The 13,815-nt window shown below is 41.3% G+C and overlaps 1 protein-coding gene across 8 annotated transcripts in view; it reads left to right on the top strand.

Annotated features, from left to right (window-relative positions):
• ESRRG (estrogen related receptor gamma) overlaps positions 1-13,815 on the top strand; it is a 622,335-nt gene that overhangs the window by 52,702 nt on the left and 555,818 nt on the right. The window contains exon 1 of one of the 8 annotated variants that reach the window (XM_059145038.1): positions 3,573-4,515. The exons of the other annotated variants lie outside the window; for them this stretch is intronic. The gene's annotated coding sequence lies outside the window, so the exon portion shown is untranslated. Of the gene's footprint in view, positions 1-3,572; positions 4,516-13,815 lie in introns of those variants that run through there. 8 annotated transcript variants of the gene reach the window in all.

Below are 13,815 nucleotides of genomic sequence, written 5' to 3'. Positions count from 1 at the left end.
TAACTGGGAGTTAAAAAGATAGATGGAAACCATTGTAGAGTGTGTGAAAGGGATTTTAAAGAAACTTTCAGGATTTTTAGAGGCTGGGTGCAAAGTATATGGCTTTCCTTTCCCTTGGAATAGTGTAACATTAACACTACTTCCAAGTTTATCACCTGTGATAAGATTTGTTTTTTGACACCCAAATGCACTGAAAAGCAGGAGAGTGAATAAAAATGGAGAGAAAAATTATTCTCTGAAGTAATTGGCCTAGACGTCAGAGACACAAAGATGGAAGGCATGTGAAGGTAGAGGAGAGAGGTGGTGCGTGCGTGTGTGTGCGTGCGTGCGTGCGTGTGTGTGTGTATGTCTCAGACAGCCTGGTCTGCAGTTAATTGATGGTTGGATGAGAAATCAAAAGGAAAAAAGTGGAAACTAAGGTGTGCACATCCTTCCTCAAGGGAAAGTATGTTACAGTGTGTTATGTGGAAAAGCTTACAAATCAGAGTGAGGGCATCCATTTTAACATTTTGCTGGGTCACTTATGGCCTGTATGATCTTGTGACACTATTAAATTCTCCGAATTTGTCTTATCTGTAAATATGTAAATAATAGGAGCATCTACTTCCAAGTTGGCTGTGAGGGTTGAGTGAGATTCATGGATATAAAGCCCTTGAGAACTATATTTAGTTTTATGTGGTGAGAAAAAGTCATTGGGTCAACTCAGGTTTGACAGAGTCCCAGGCCAACTTGTTTGGCTCCAGAGTGGTCTTTCATAGGCATATTTTTTATTCTGTGGTCCAAGAACTGTGGTAGGTATTTTCCATATTACTCTATTTAGGGAGAAAGCAGGAAGTAGTATGCTATTGGACAGTTGACTGTAGCAAGCATGATAATCTTAACTTACACAATGTCAGTACCTAAGGAGAGTGTTTATATTCCCTTGCAGATGGCCACAGCTTGTGTAAAAAAAATTGAATGACTTTAAAAATATGGATAAAAATTTTTAAAAAAATTGAATGATTTTGGAAACCAAAAACAGTGTATTATTCAGAAATGGTTTTGCTTGTCTCAAACACTGCCTGTGATTTGTACTTTTGCCATGACATTGATATTAATCTAAATTTCCTGGATTTTTGTTAAGGCGGAAGCAATCATTGTTTGGCAGTATGTGCTTAAAAATAATGATACAAATTCCAGTTAAAAAAAAAAAAAAGATTTCCAGGATGCAACAGAACTAATTAATGTAATACATGAGTTGAACTGCAAGCTCTAGATACTCTACAGATCTCTTTCAAGAATTTTTTTTTAATTTTTTATGAACATATAATGTATTATTAGCCCCAGGGGTACAGGTCTGTGAATCACCAGGTTTACACACTTCATAGCACTCACCATAGCATATACCTTCCCCAATGTCCATAACCCAATCACCCTCTCCCTAACACTCCCCACTCCCCCAGCAACCCTCAGTTTGTTTTGTGAGGTTAAGAGTCTCTTATGGTTTGTCTCGCTCCCGATCCCATTTTTTTTTTTTTAAGATTTATTTATTTACTTGACAAAGAGATAGATCACAAGCAGGCAGAGAGGCAGGCAGAGAGAGAGGGGGAAGCAGGCTCCCCGCCAAGCAGAGAGCCTGATACAGAGCTCAGTCCCAGGACCCTGGGATCATGACCTGAACGCAAGGCAGAGGCTTAACCCACTGAGCCATGCAGGCCCCTCCTCCCCCGATCCCATCTTGAAGAACATTTTTATTTTTATGTATGATTCAGTGACAAATATTGAGCCAGTTCCTCCATCAGGAGTGGTCTACATCTTCAAGAACAAAATGAAGCAGTAGATCAATAAATTTGGGTTGTTTTATAGATACTACATTTGAAAAAAAAAAAAAAAAAGGCAGATCCAAAAATGTGCTGAGATTGTACCTGAGCTTGGCCCGGTGCTCTGCTCTGATTCACAAGGTAATGGTCAATGCAGTTCTACAGTTTGTGATCTGTTAACCTGGAAACTGAAGGGAACCTAGAAATCAGGATGTCATAGGATCAAGTTTGAACTTAAAAGTAAATATTTAATCGCTCTTATCAACATTCATTAGGCCCTCAAAATAGAGAATATATGCTGAAGAGGAAACAAAGAAAACAATCTTTGGGAGGTTTAATCATGTATCATTAAAAACTTTGACAGGTATATAATTATTTGGAAATAATTGAAGACACAGATAGCATGAGTACCAGAAGGCCACAAATTGCCTCCAAATCTTTATCTGATGGGGAGTTCTATTTTTCTCTGACATTGACAGTAGATTGCAAAATGGACTCAGCTTGAGTTTCTTTTAAATATAGGAAAAATTTAAATGCAGAGTATGCTCACGTATCACGCTAGATCTGTCAGAGAATACAAAGTAATTTTAAGATACAGTCACTCTACTCTAAGTCGATCTTTAGGGAAGTACAGTATATATATATATATATATACATGAAATAGTACAATAAGGATGGCAGTATAATGCAGAATTATGCAAAAAATGAATTATTTTTGGCAAATTCATATCTATACACTGTGAAACGTATAAAACGGAGTCGGAGCTTGGGTTGGCGTTCAGTGTGTCATTTACTAGGCGTGTAGCCCTTGCTGCTTTAAGCTTCGGTTTTGCCATTTGCAAACTGGGTACAGTTTTATCTGTCTCACAAGACTCTTAGGCTCAAACGAGAAGAGTATTTGAAAGTGTGTTTATGCTTTATGATAGAGATGAGAGAAACTACAGGAAGGATGGCAGAAAGAGAGCACCAACCGCGCTCGAGCGTGGGGGCCCGTGTCTCAGTTGACTTTGTGCCCCCACCCCTCTGCCCGCCGCGTCTGGCACTGTGCCGATCTGCCAGAGGAGGCTCAGGAAATGTGTGTGTGTGCTTGCATGCCGCGTACTGTGGCAAGCCCTTGACATATGTTACCTTTTCCATCTTCACAGTCATCTAGTGCTGTAGATCCGTTGTCACTGTTTCCTAGATGAGGAAACAGACATTCTGAGATTTCAAGCAGCTCCCACCCTCCTGTAAGTAGGAAGTACCAGGGTCAGGGTGAGGAGCTACATCTACGTGGTAGCAGGGCCCAGATTCTTCTCATTACGTCACGTGGGCTCTCCAATGTAAGGGAATTAGGATTTTTGGACAACAGCGTGGCCAAAATGAAAAGCCAAGGCCTTGGGTAATACTGTGCCCGTTGCACAGGCAGCTCCTCGACTGGCTTTCAGATAAGTAGGAGAACACTTCTCTGTGCTGTCTGACACCGTGAACATGGCCTTTTGTTCAACTGTCAGGTCTGATTTCTGCCCTTGGAAGTGAAATGCACAACAGAGAGAAAAGAGTATCTAGTGTCCCATAACCTAGAGTTGTCATGGGGACAGAAGGAGAAGAAGGGCCACGAGGAACACTGGTGAACCAGTGGCTTGGATTGAGTTGGTTACACTGACCAGTCTCCCTCTCTCACTCTCTTGTTCTCACGCTTTCCATCTCTGACACTCTCTCACTGCCCCTCTCGGAGTTAGCGAAGGCTAGCACTTCCATTCTTTTCCATCATTGGGGGAGGTGAGGAAGGTGACTCCACGACTGAGGGGCATACCCCGAGTTCTTCACTGCTAGCTTCCTGTCCGTATCCTCATGGCCTCTCCATACCGGTGGCTTCTCCTACGTGATGTTTTGCCGTCATGCCCGGTTTGTAACGAACAATAATAAAATGGCCTCCAACGAAACAGTGACTTTAAAGCTCCAGACTCTGGGCTGGGAAGCAGGACACAGCGTGAGTTACCACACCACGCTCTCCTCTATTTTTGCCCCCCTCTGTTTATTGGGAAGGAACATCAGGAGAGTGTTAACTTCTCAAGAGGAGGAACACACTGTGGCTTTGCAGGTTTACATAAGACACAGATGGGAAAAAAAAAAAAATTTAAACTTGGGATGCATTAAAAAAAATTCTGTGACAACACAGTGCGTGGTAGATGAGGAGAGCAGAGACCAGAGACCGTATTTAAGATAAGTGCAGACGATACCTTGCACCGTTGCCGGAGACCAGTTGGTAACAGTGTTTGGTTTCCCGGGAACTGCGCTAACATGCCCGAGATGAACCCCAGTGGGGGGACACGTTCCACGGCCGTCCCCGACCTGTGGTAAGTCGGCTGGGTTGAATTGTGTGAAGTTGTCAAAGGTTGCTCTGCTCTCCAGCCCTTGGCACCAGCTCCGCTGAAATGTGATGCCATTGGTTTTCAGTAAAGGTTCCTTTCTGCAGGGCTGCAAACACAGATCAGCTGCTACTGTGTATACACAACCGGGGAGCAGATCAACCGGCACAGTTAAAGCAGCCTTTTTAACCCTGAGACTTTCCAAGATCTCTTCTTCACGCAGGAAGTTTCCTTCTCTGTTGTCAGATTTAGCACCGTGCTCTTGTCATCAGATCCGAGCTAGGCTCCCTGCCGCACAGTAGAGAGGCTTCCTTAAGACATTTGTCCTTGAAACTGCACCAAACTCTTGGAAGAACCCAGAACGTGTAAGTATGTATGATTTAGGCAGCAATAGCACGGGGCAAAGCTGCAATCAACCATTATACAATATCTGATTAGCAGTGCAGGAGGGATTTTTCCGACGTTCTGTTACATTCATTTTCATTTCGTTCTGAGGAAACAAATCAATTCTAGCTTCTGATACAGTGACTTTGCAGTAGATGGGGTTGTAATATGTTAGCTTTAACTATTTGCTGTTCTCATTTAGCATTTAGATGTGACTTGTGGGACAATTATTGCGGGCATTAAACTATAAAACTTCTAAATTTTTATTAGCAATTATAATTGTTGGTCATGTCCATCTTGAGAAACAAGTTTGCTTTGGGGACTGTTTTTAAAGAATTAACCACATCAATTCACAGACAATAGAATGAATTTGTACCGTTCTCGCTCTCAGTAAAACATATTAGTTTGCAGTTTTAATTTACTCGTAAAGAGCATTCCACTGAGGTTTTGCCTTAATTGAATCCTACCCAGGGCTGTCTGTCTGGTGTTTTACTGTCTTGTATGTATGTGTTTAAGTTACTTTGCTGGGATTGCAGTCTGGTGAAATCTGTGTTTAGGCACTCTCTGGATCCTGAGAACATTCGCAGAAGATAAAGTCTCATGGAATTTTGAGGGGTGCTGGGTTTGTTTTAAAGGTTGGTCGTATTACCCTTGAAAGATTTTTCGATGTCCCACATGAATGGCTGTTAGATGTAGACCACAGACCAAATGCTCTCAGAGTCGAAGTCAGGTCTCAGCTTGTCCACTTTCGTAACTCCAACCAGTAAAAGCCCATGCCCCCTTCCTATCAATTTTTAATATGTGCCAATACTTACGTTTATAAGATTAATTTCTCTCAGATTAGTCTGATGGATAGCTGGATTGTGGTTTCTTAAGAGCTTGCTCCCTGAAACCCACAGCAGAGCTGCGTGCCATTTAACTAGTGAATGTAAAAACGGGTAACCATGGATTCAGCCACCACTCGCTGCCAGTGCAATGACTTGTTGTAAACAATACAAATGAGCCAGGAGAGCAGAGGCAACCAGACATGAAATGATTTTAATAGAAATTACGGTAAAAGGTCATGTGATGTGGTATCTGCTTCTGTTCAGTTTTAAAGGGAAAGTCTGTCTTTTTTCCCCCGCCGCCCCCCACCCCCGCACACCTCTTTCCAGTCAACCCAAGTAGATGTCTTCCCAAACTTGGCAGGTCCCACTCTCTGCTTCCATGGAGAAGGGTGGCCAGTGTCATCCTGTGTACAGTGTGGTGACTTATGGATTTTCACCGGTAAGTACCTTTATTTTAGAAACGAAAAGGAAATCTGCGTCTTTCAGGGCTTCCTTCATGGAAGGTCATGCTTAACGTGGGCTAGAAGTCCTCAAGCTTTGACCGAAGAGGAATAGGTCATTTTGTTCCTTAGCTTTTCTGGAATACAGTTATCTTTTCTCTCCTTTCCCATGTCTCTGGATTATTTTGGAACCTCGATCCCGCTGAAAACTGTTATTTGCTCTAGAAGCAACTTCTGCAGTATGGTAATGACACACGCAGATACCGGGAGCAGTGCTGGCTCTTCACGTCAGGGTTCTCACCCAGGCATACCTTGGCTGAGTTCTCCAAGGACCAAGTTTTACAGTCCCCTTTGCCTTTTGCTGGTAGAGATGGTTTCTGTATGTAAAAATTGTTGTATTCATAAATTTGCCTCTGACCAAGAAATGGTAACAACTTGTACCCGTGTGAAGTGTTAACCTCAGGCTTTGTTTGGTGTACCGATACCAGCTATGCTTATTTAAAAGGAAATGAAAGGAAAAAACCTCTAGCCATAAAAGTTGGGGGGAAAAAGGGGACCCTTAGAAGCCAGATCTGGAGGGTGGACCTAGTGGGTGCCTGGTGCACAGGAATGAAAGGGCTCAGTCTCTGTGCCGGAGACCCGCAGGTACCCACAGGCATTTGAAGTCAAGGACTGTCTCTAGGTGTGCTGTGTCTCAAGGTGACACAGACCTGAGCTGGTCCCTTGAGCCACACCTCCGGCCACCTGCAGATGGTATAAATAATCGCATCATCGTGGAACAGAAGAGAATGCCGTGTTTATATTTTACCTCCTTTTAACATTCAGATGCTCTGCATAGATGTGTAATTGTACATGTGTAGATGCATGCGGAGTAATGGAGCTTCAGGTGTTGATTTTTCTGTTACTGCTTTGCCTTCTGCAGACCTAATCAGCACGTGAAAAAGCATTGACTTGTAATTTACAATCTCAGTAGGATGTAAGAGCCATCAGCCCCTCTTTATGCCCCAAAGAGTTTTATCTATTGAACTAGTTTTTTTTTTTTAAATCTCTAAGTGTTAACATAGTGTTTATATTTAAGCTTTTTTAAAAAACCAAGCTTTTTAAGGCCTTGGAGTGCCGCACTGCATGCTTGGACTGAAACATTCTTCAGAAGGTCATGGTTAGCTGTGACCTCACGGTTTACTGTTCTAATACTAGCTTTGCTTATCAAGAATAAGTGAAAGAAAAGCCTCTAGTAATTCATGTTGAGGGAAAAGGGAGCAATTTCAAAGCAGACGTGGAAATTCCAAGTAGGGTTTTAGGTAAATTATAATTAAAACTTTGTTTTCACTTTTCCTGGCCTTGATTCTCCAAGTTGAAGGGTAGGAATAAAGTGTTGACTACCGGGTAGTAAGGAGCAAAATCCTGGAGTCAGACGTGGATTGCAGTCTTTGCTCTGGACCCCACAATGCTTAGGATTTGGGGCAAAGTTTCTTCATATCTTTGAGCTGCCCCATCCTCATCTCTAGATTGAAGATAATAATGCACACCCGTATGTGAAGGAAAGGGTTAAAGGAGAAAATGCACAGAAAGTATTTCATACCATGCCTGGCACATAGCAAGTATCCAATAAACTCTTGCCAGTTTCCTTATTTTTGTTAATTGAGGAAGTTGTGCTTAAGTAAAATCCTGCTACTTAACCAGTGTTAAGTATCCTGCTGCCAACCAGTGTTGAACTAGAGAGAGACAGTATTCAGATCCTAAGTTGGTCTTTTTCGACAACTGTCTGCGGCAGTAACTTGTCATCACGTAGGACATGGTGATTCAGTTTGTATCATAGTGTAGTGTTTCATAGAACCCTTACTAAAAGTCAGAAGTAGCCCCTTATTACTGTATTTTTTTTCATTTATTTCCAAATAATTTAGAAAAATTATTATTTTTTAAATTTAGGATTTCTGATGCTTTGGGTATTAAGGCGACATGTACATTTTGTCTGTGATCCTGTTGCTAGAGTTGAGAGCAGAAGGACACTTGTAGGTTTAAGAAACTGATAATTAAATTAATCCTAAAAGCTTAAAAGTAGTGGTAGATAATGATATGTAGTAAAGAGCAGTAATAATTAACAGGCTAGTAAATGTGGAGGTTATCAGCTACTAAAGAGACATTTCTTGGGAGGATTGTAGACATGGTCACTGACCTTTCACCTTCCTTCCTAAGGGCTTGCTTCTCTCTTTCCTCCTTCTGTCTTTTCCCTTTTTCTTCTTTCTCTACCCCTTCTTCCTTCCTTCCTTCCCTTTAGCTCTTATATATTATCTCCGCTACATAGCATTTTCTTTTTCTCTGTGAACCATAAAGGTTCAAGGAAGAGAAAAAAGAGGAACAGGAGACCCATGGTCTTTTCATGCTAGCTCTGATTTTATAAATGGAAAGTTTAAGAGGAGTCAGAAAAATCTGTTTTCTTTCTCTTGCTATTGAATTGGAGAGGCACATCTGAGGTGACCTGCAGACCCCAGGGAAGCCTTGCTCAGTAACTATTTGTTGATTCATTGATTAAACGGCATGGAGAGAAGGAACATCAAGCACGGAGATTCCCTCAGTACTGAAAGCTTTGAAACCCCAAGCCACCATGTGCAGTAGGATGGCTTCTCTGTGACCTTCCAACAACTAATCTCCTTTAAGAACTGAATCAAAGCGGTTAAGGGATTTTGTCAGATGGATTTTTGCCTACAGTTGGGTTTTTGGCAGTTGCATGTAGAACGCAATACATTCTTCACAAGGATATGAAATTTTTTTTCTGAAAGGAATGAAGACAAGATGCCAACAGAGATCTCCAGAGAGGGACTCTTGTTTACCCACGGTACTGTTCAGGCAGGGACAGCTGCAAGGTGGATGACTTTCTCACACTTCCCGCCAACCTTCTCCTTCACCACCCGTGTCTGATGGTCTAGTCAACAAGCTCACTCATGCAGTGGGTGCCTCGCCATAATCTTCTCTTCCAAGGGCAGAGAAAAAGCCTGTGATTAGAATTGATATCATATGAGTTGCAAAAGGCATCCACTGTCTACTTCTAGGGACATCATAGAGTATAGAAGTTATTTTAATGGGCAAACAACTTACTCAAAGTCACACAACCTAGGAATTGTGAAAACAGGAGTAGGACTTGGGATTTCTGGTTCCCAAACTAGTGCTTTTCGGAAAGCTCTTGCCTTCTGGTGTACAGACTACAAAAATAAAGCTTATATTATAGTGGAAAAAATAACCTAGATTAGGAAATGGCTAATCTGTCCTAAAGGAGTGGCTCAAATGAGTACTGTAGGTCTGGTTCTAATCCTTCAGTGATAATTTAGAAACCCTGTGATCTTCGGGAAAGACACTTAACCATTCTGAGCTACGGTTTCTTTCATTGTAAAACTGATATTAAAATAACTGTCACGCATGCATTTTAGGTTGCACTGAGGATTCTGTATGATTATATGTGGATATTAGCTTGTCCAGTGCTTGACAGGAGGCAGGTAGCAGTAAGCATTATTGACATTCCTCTTCCCTTTCCAAGGTCAGTGGTGGAGTCATGAATGGTAGAATTATGGGAAAGGGCTTTTCTGGATGCCTCTGGAATGGTGTAGCTCGGTGGTGTTCAACATTTTCTACTGCTACAACACATATCAGAAACGAATGTGAAGTGTTACCACATGCCTGGCCCAGAGGGATCCATTAGTCATGATCTGATAGTGGCGACCATGGTGGTGATGGAGGTTGGTGGGGGAGGTGCACATACCACGGGTGAGCCTGGGGTATGAGCAGCTCCCAAAGCTTTGGCTTGGATTGTGCTGCTGTCTTTCCTACATTAGAGAAGAGATCAGAATGGTGGTGGGCAAGAGCCAGGTCACTTTAAGTGCAACTACACTCATTTCAGTTAAAAAAAAAAATAATAATAACCAGCAGCCTTCAGTGCTTTATTCCTGGTAACAATATCCAGTTTGTCTAGAACATGCCGTCCTTCCTGGAGGAACTAGACTCCATGGGTTTGAATCTTGGATCAACCACTCACTAGTGGTGATGATCTAAGGAAATGCATGAGCCAGTTTTATAAGTCTCTATCCCCTCACCTTAAATTGGAACAATAATGGTAAACACTTGATGGGATTGTTAGGAGGATTACATGGGTTCACACATATAAAGGACTAGGAAAAATGTCTGGTACATAGTACATGCTCAGTGCTAGTAATTTTTCGAGGTTTCTCTCTCCAAGCTATTTCACGGAGAGTATCCTATCTTAAGATTCTCTCCCAAAATTGACATTATTAATGTTATCCTTGTAGTCATTAGTGTATAAAACTGTATTTTTAGTTTTAACAAAATAAAAGCTGCTCTTTATTGTGGTGCACTCACCACTTACCCAGGCATTATGTCATGTGTATTCTATGGCATCTAAATTAATCTAATTCCCCCATTACTCTTATGTGATAGTGTTACCCCCATCATACAAATGAGAAAATTGAACCTCCAAGAGGGGATAGAACTTACCCAGCTCATGAGTGACAGATCCAAGCTTCAAATGTGTAATCTTCCCTACATGTCTTCCCCACACAACCTCATTAAGTTGTAGACAATTTGCAGGGGTGGTGGGAAAGGTGTATTTTCTGGAATGAAAAAGAAATGATGAAATGGGTTTACTATAGCACATTCCAAAGATTCAGACCAGAAACAGAGAAGATGATCATTATAAAAAGCAACTTAATTTCATTACTCAATACTCAGAAAATCTAGAAATATAACTTAATTCTATCTTATGGACAGGAAAAGGTGAGAGACCGAGGTGGGGAAGGATCATGGATAATGAGAAGGAGGAAAATGAGTCAGAGACAGAGACAGAGAGACAGAGACTGAAAGAATGAGGCAGAGGTATACATTAAATGCCTTTCATTTAACACTCAAGCAGTCCCAGAGGTAGATAGTCTAGGACCATCAACCTGATTCTAGACATTATTTTTTCCAAGAAAACAAAACTGAAAATAATGGTTTTGGGATTTGCCTTATGATATTTTACCTTTACACTCTTCTACTTCATCATTCTACCTTTGGAGGCACAGAGGTTGATACAAAGCTATGGATAGATACATGGAAGGAAAGACTGATGTGTTCATTGACACAAGGACAAATTACGTTAGAGCCCCCCTTTTTAGTCTTCGGATAGTAACACTGAAGATTTTCTAAAGTCATGTTGTGGTTTTGCAACTATAGGCATAAGTTAGATTAAGCTACATACAGGAGATCAGGTGTTTAGTGATATTTAATGGTTTTTATTTAAAAGTAGATTTACTTCTGTTATTGGATTGCTTTTCAAAAAGAAAATATTTTGAGTTAAATAAATCACATTTCTTCCCAATTTTACAGATGAAGAAATTGTGTTATGCAGAAATTCAATGATCTCCATAAAATCATAGCAACTTCTAGCAGATGTGAAAGCCATTCTCTGGTTTTGAGCCTCCAGGAAAAGATTTCTCTTTTTCCTGTGATGATCTCTTCTAATTGGTATGGTTATCATATCACCAACTTCTGAAAACTTGGGGACACATGATAGAGGAGGGTCACACTGGTGTACATAATGAGTGCCTGTCTGGGAAGTAGACTCAGAGGATGACCCTTTGGTGAAGGTTTTGCTATGGCTTTTCAGTTTGGAATACCATCATCTGATCTTTGAAGAATGGTGTAAGTGTTATGGTTTACAACATTTCTGCCCCCTAAGTTCCAGGCTGTGCACTGGAGAGAATCCTGTGCCTTCTTGTGGTTTAGCCTCCTGGGGTCCACCAGACGCTCCAGTGTCTTCCCCAGACAGTAGCCTGCTGCTTCCACATTATGTCCGACTGGCACTCTGTTTGTAGAGCAGATGGAGTTTCCTTCCAAGAGGAGCTTCCCACTCTGCATGTTTGTTTTGAGGATGTGGGTTGGGGTAAGTACAGGGGACCAGGAAAAGAGGGGAGATACCAAATGGGTATGTGAGCAATAAGATGCAGTCCAATGAAAAAGGAGAGAGGGAAATACTTGTAATTTCCAAGGTTGATGCCAAGCTAGACCACCTTCTTAAATCAGTTTAAGCAAAATCTCTGGGGTTAGGCCATGAGATGATGACCCGAGGGTCCTTCTTGGGGCAAAACAAACAAACCCGCCCAATGATCCTTTTCTAGGATGATGGAAGTGGAGAGGAGGGATTGAAAGGAGAAAAGTTGTTGGCTTTTCATCTTTGCCTTTAGAAGGTCATGGAACCATATGACCAGTTTCAAGGGAAAACTGAGAATAATTGTGCTTGTGGATGAATAACTTTTTTCTTACCATGCCCACTGAAATCAGGCGCAAAATGACTCCCTTCCACTCTTTTTTTCTAAATTAAAGTACTTCTAATAATACACGATACTTGTGTAGTGAGAGTTTGTGAAGTTATAAATTATCATCCCCTCCCCCCCCCTTTTTTTTTTTTTACAGCTGAGTTAACTTAGCAAGAATAAGTGGCTTGTTCAGAGTAACAGTTTGCTAGAAAGGGAGCCAAAGACAAGAAATTGGGCCTTCTCTGACCTTCAGATATGGACTGATTCTACCTCTTAGAGATTCCAGTTTTGTTAGAGGGCCGGCTCAGGGTAGCACTAAAGATGAGTGTGAGGAAAGTTACAGAGGGCAAAAACACCCTGAGAATGTTAGAAGTACTTGGAATGTCTTGTTTTATGTCAAGGGTGGTATCTATGGCTAATGCTGGTGCAAAGATTCTGATATTGTCTTCCACTGATAAGTGAGGGCAAGGGGAAGCACCCTTTGGAGGCTCATACGGGACGCAGAATATCTCTCTCTACCCAGTCTGCAGGCTTTCCTCTCTTTCCTACGTCAGGCAAGAGAGGGGAAACATACTCTGGGGCTGTCAGAAGAATGGAGTCGAGGCAGCGCTAATTAAGAGAGAAACGACCTTGTCCATGTTTATTTATTCTTGTGTTTACCTTCACACCCACTTTACTCTGTAGTAGAAGAGTCATTCTTGTCTGTAACATCGTCTCAAAAGTGAAGGGACAGCTAAATCATTATGAGGTTAGATGGTGCAACATTCTCTCCTCAAAGCAATGAATACCCTTAAGATAAAATCATGTTGGTCTGATACTTAATTAAAATATGAGTGTCATTTTTTTCCCCTTTGGAATGAAACCTTGTAAGTCACGTGGGCATTAGAAGGTGAAGTTGATGTGTGCCCTTTCTCACATGAGCTCTATTTTATTAACATCAGTTAAATAAGATCCTAATACAGCTCTGAATAGTAAGGTGAATTTCTTGGCTTGGCTTAATTCTAAGATGATGACAGAGAAGTTATGTATTTGATAATGGCTCCGAAATCTTCAGGTTGATCTGGCATTAGTCAGCATTTGACCATAGATTCCCGGTAGGAAGTCCGTTCAAGCTATTGCTAATGCTTCAAAAGTACTCTGTGTGACTGGCAGAGTGAACAGACTGGTGTCATAGAGATGTCAGCTTTTTGCCCTCAAACCATCATTAACCAGAAGCAGCTACCAGCTAATATTTCAACATTACTTTCAGAATGTCAAACTATTAGTCATCATATAGACAACAAATATGTTCACTTAAAAGATGCCTGCTTAAAAGCAAAATGAGTCTTGGTCGGCCTCAGTGCTGTTTGTACGCTAGAGGTTTACTCTGAATTTCTCTCCTTTGGATTATTTAATAACCATTTTAATTTGAGTAAAGTTTCACTTTAATACTCCTAGAAATTAGAGGAAAATATCGCCCACGTTCATTTGCTATGTTACGCAGAGACAGTACCCAGCAAAGGTAAAAGATAAAAGATCAATTCTTATGGATCTCATAGTTCCAAGCTTTTGAGGCTGTATTTTAGAAACTTTGTAATTATTGTGGGTAATCTTGCAGAAAATTAAATGTGGGGTTTGCGTATGTGAAGAAGTTTGGACTCTTCTGCTCGCCATAGCTCGTTAGTGCTTAGCATCTCACTGTCCCTGTCAGGCTTCGGGTTGCCCTCCACCCG

The sequence above is a fragment of the Mustela lutreola genome, chromosome 14 (genome assembly GCF_030435805.1).
Source record: "Mustela lutreola isolate mMusLut2 chromosome 14, mMusLut2.pri, whole genome shotgun sequence".
Lineage (NCBI taxonomy): Eukaryota > Metazoa > Chordata > Mammalia > Carnivora > Mustelidae > Mustela > Mustela lutreola.
The sequence above is the reverse complement of the archived record's forward strand: the minus strand, read 5'-3'. Positions and strand labels throughout refer to the sequence as shown.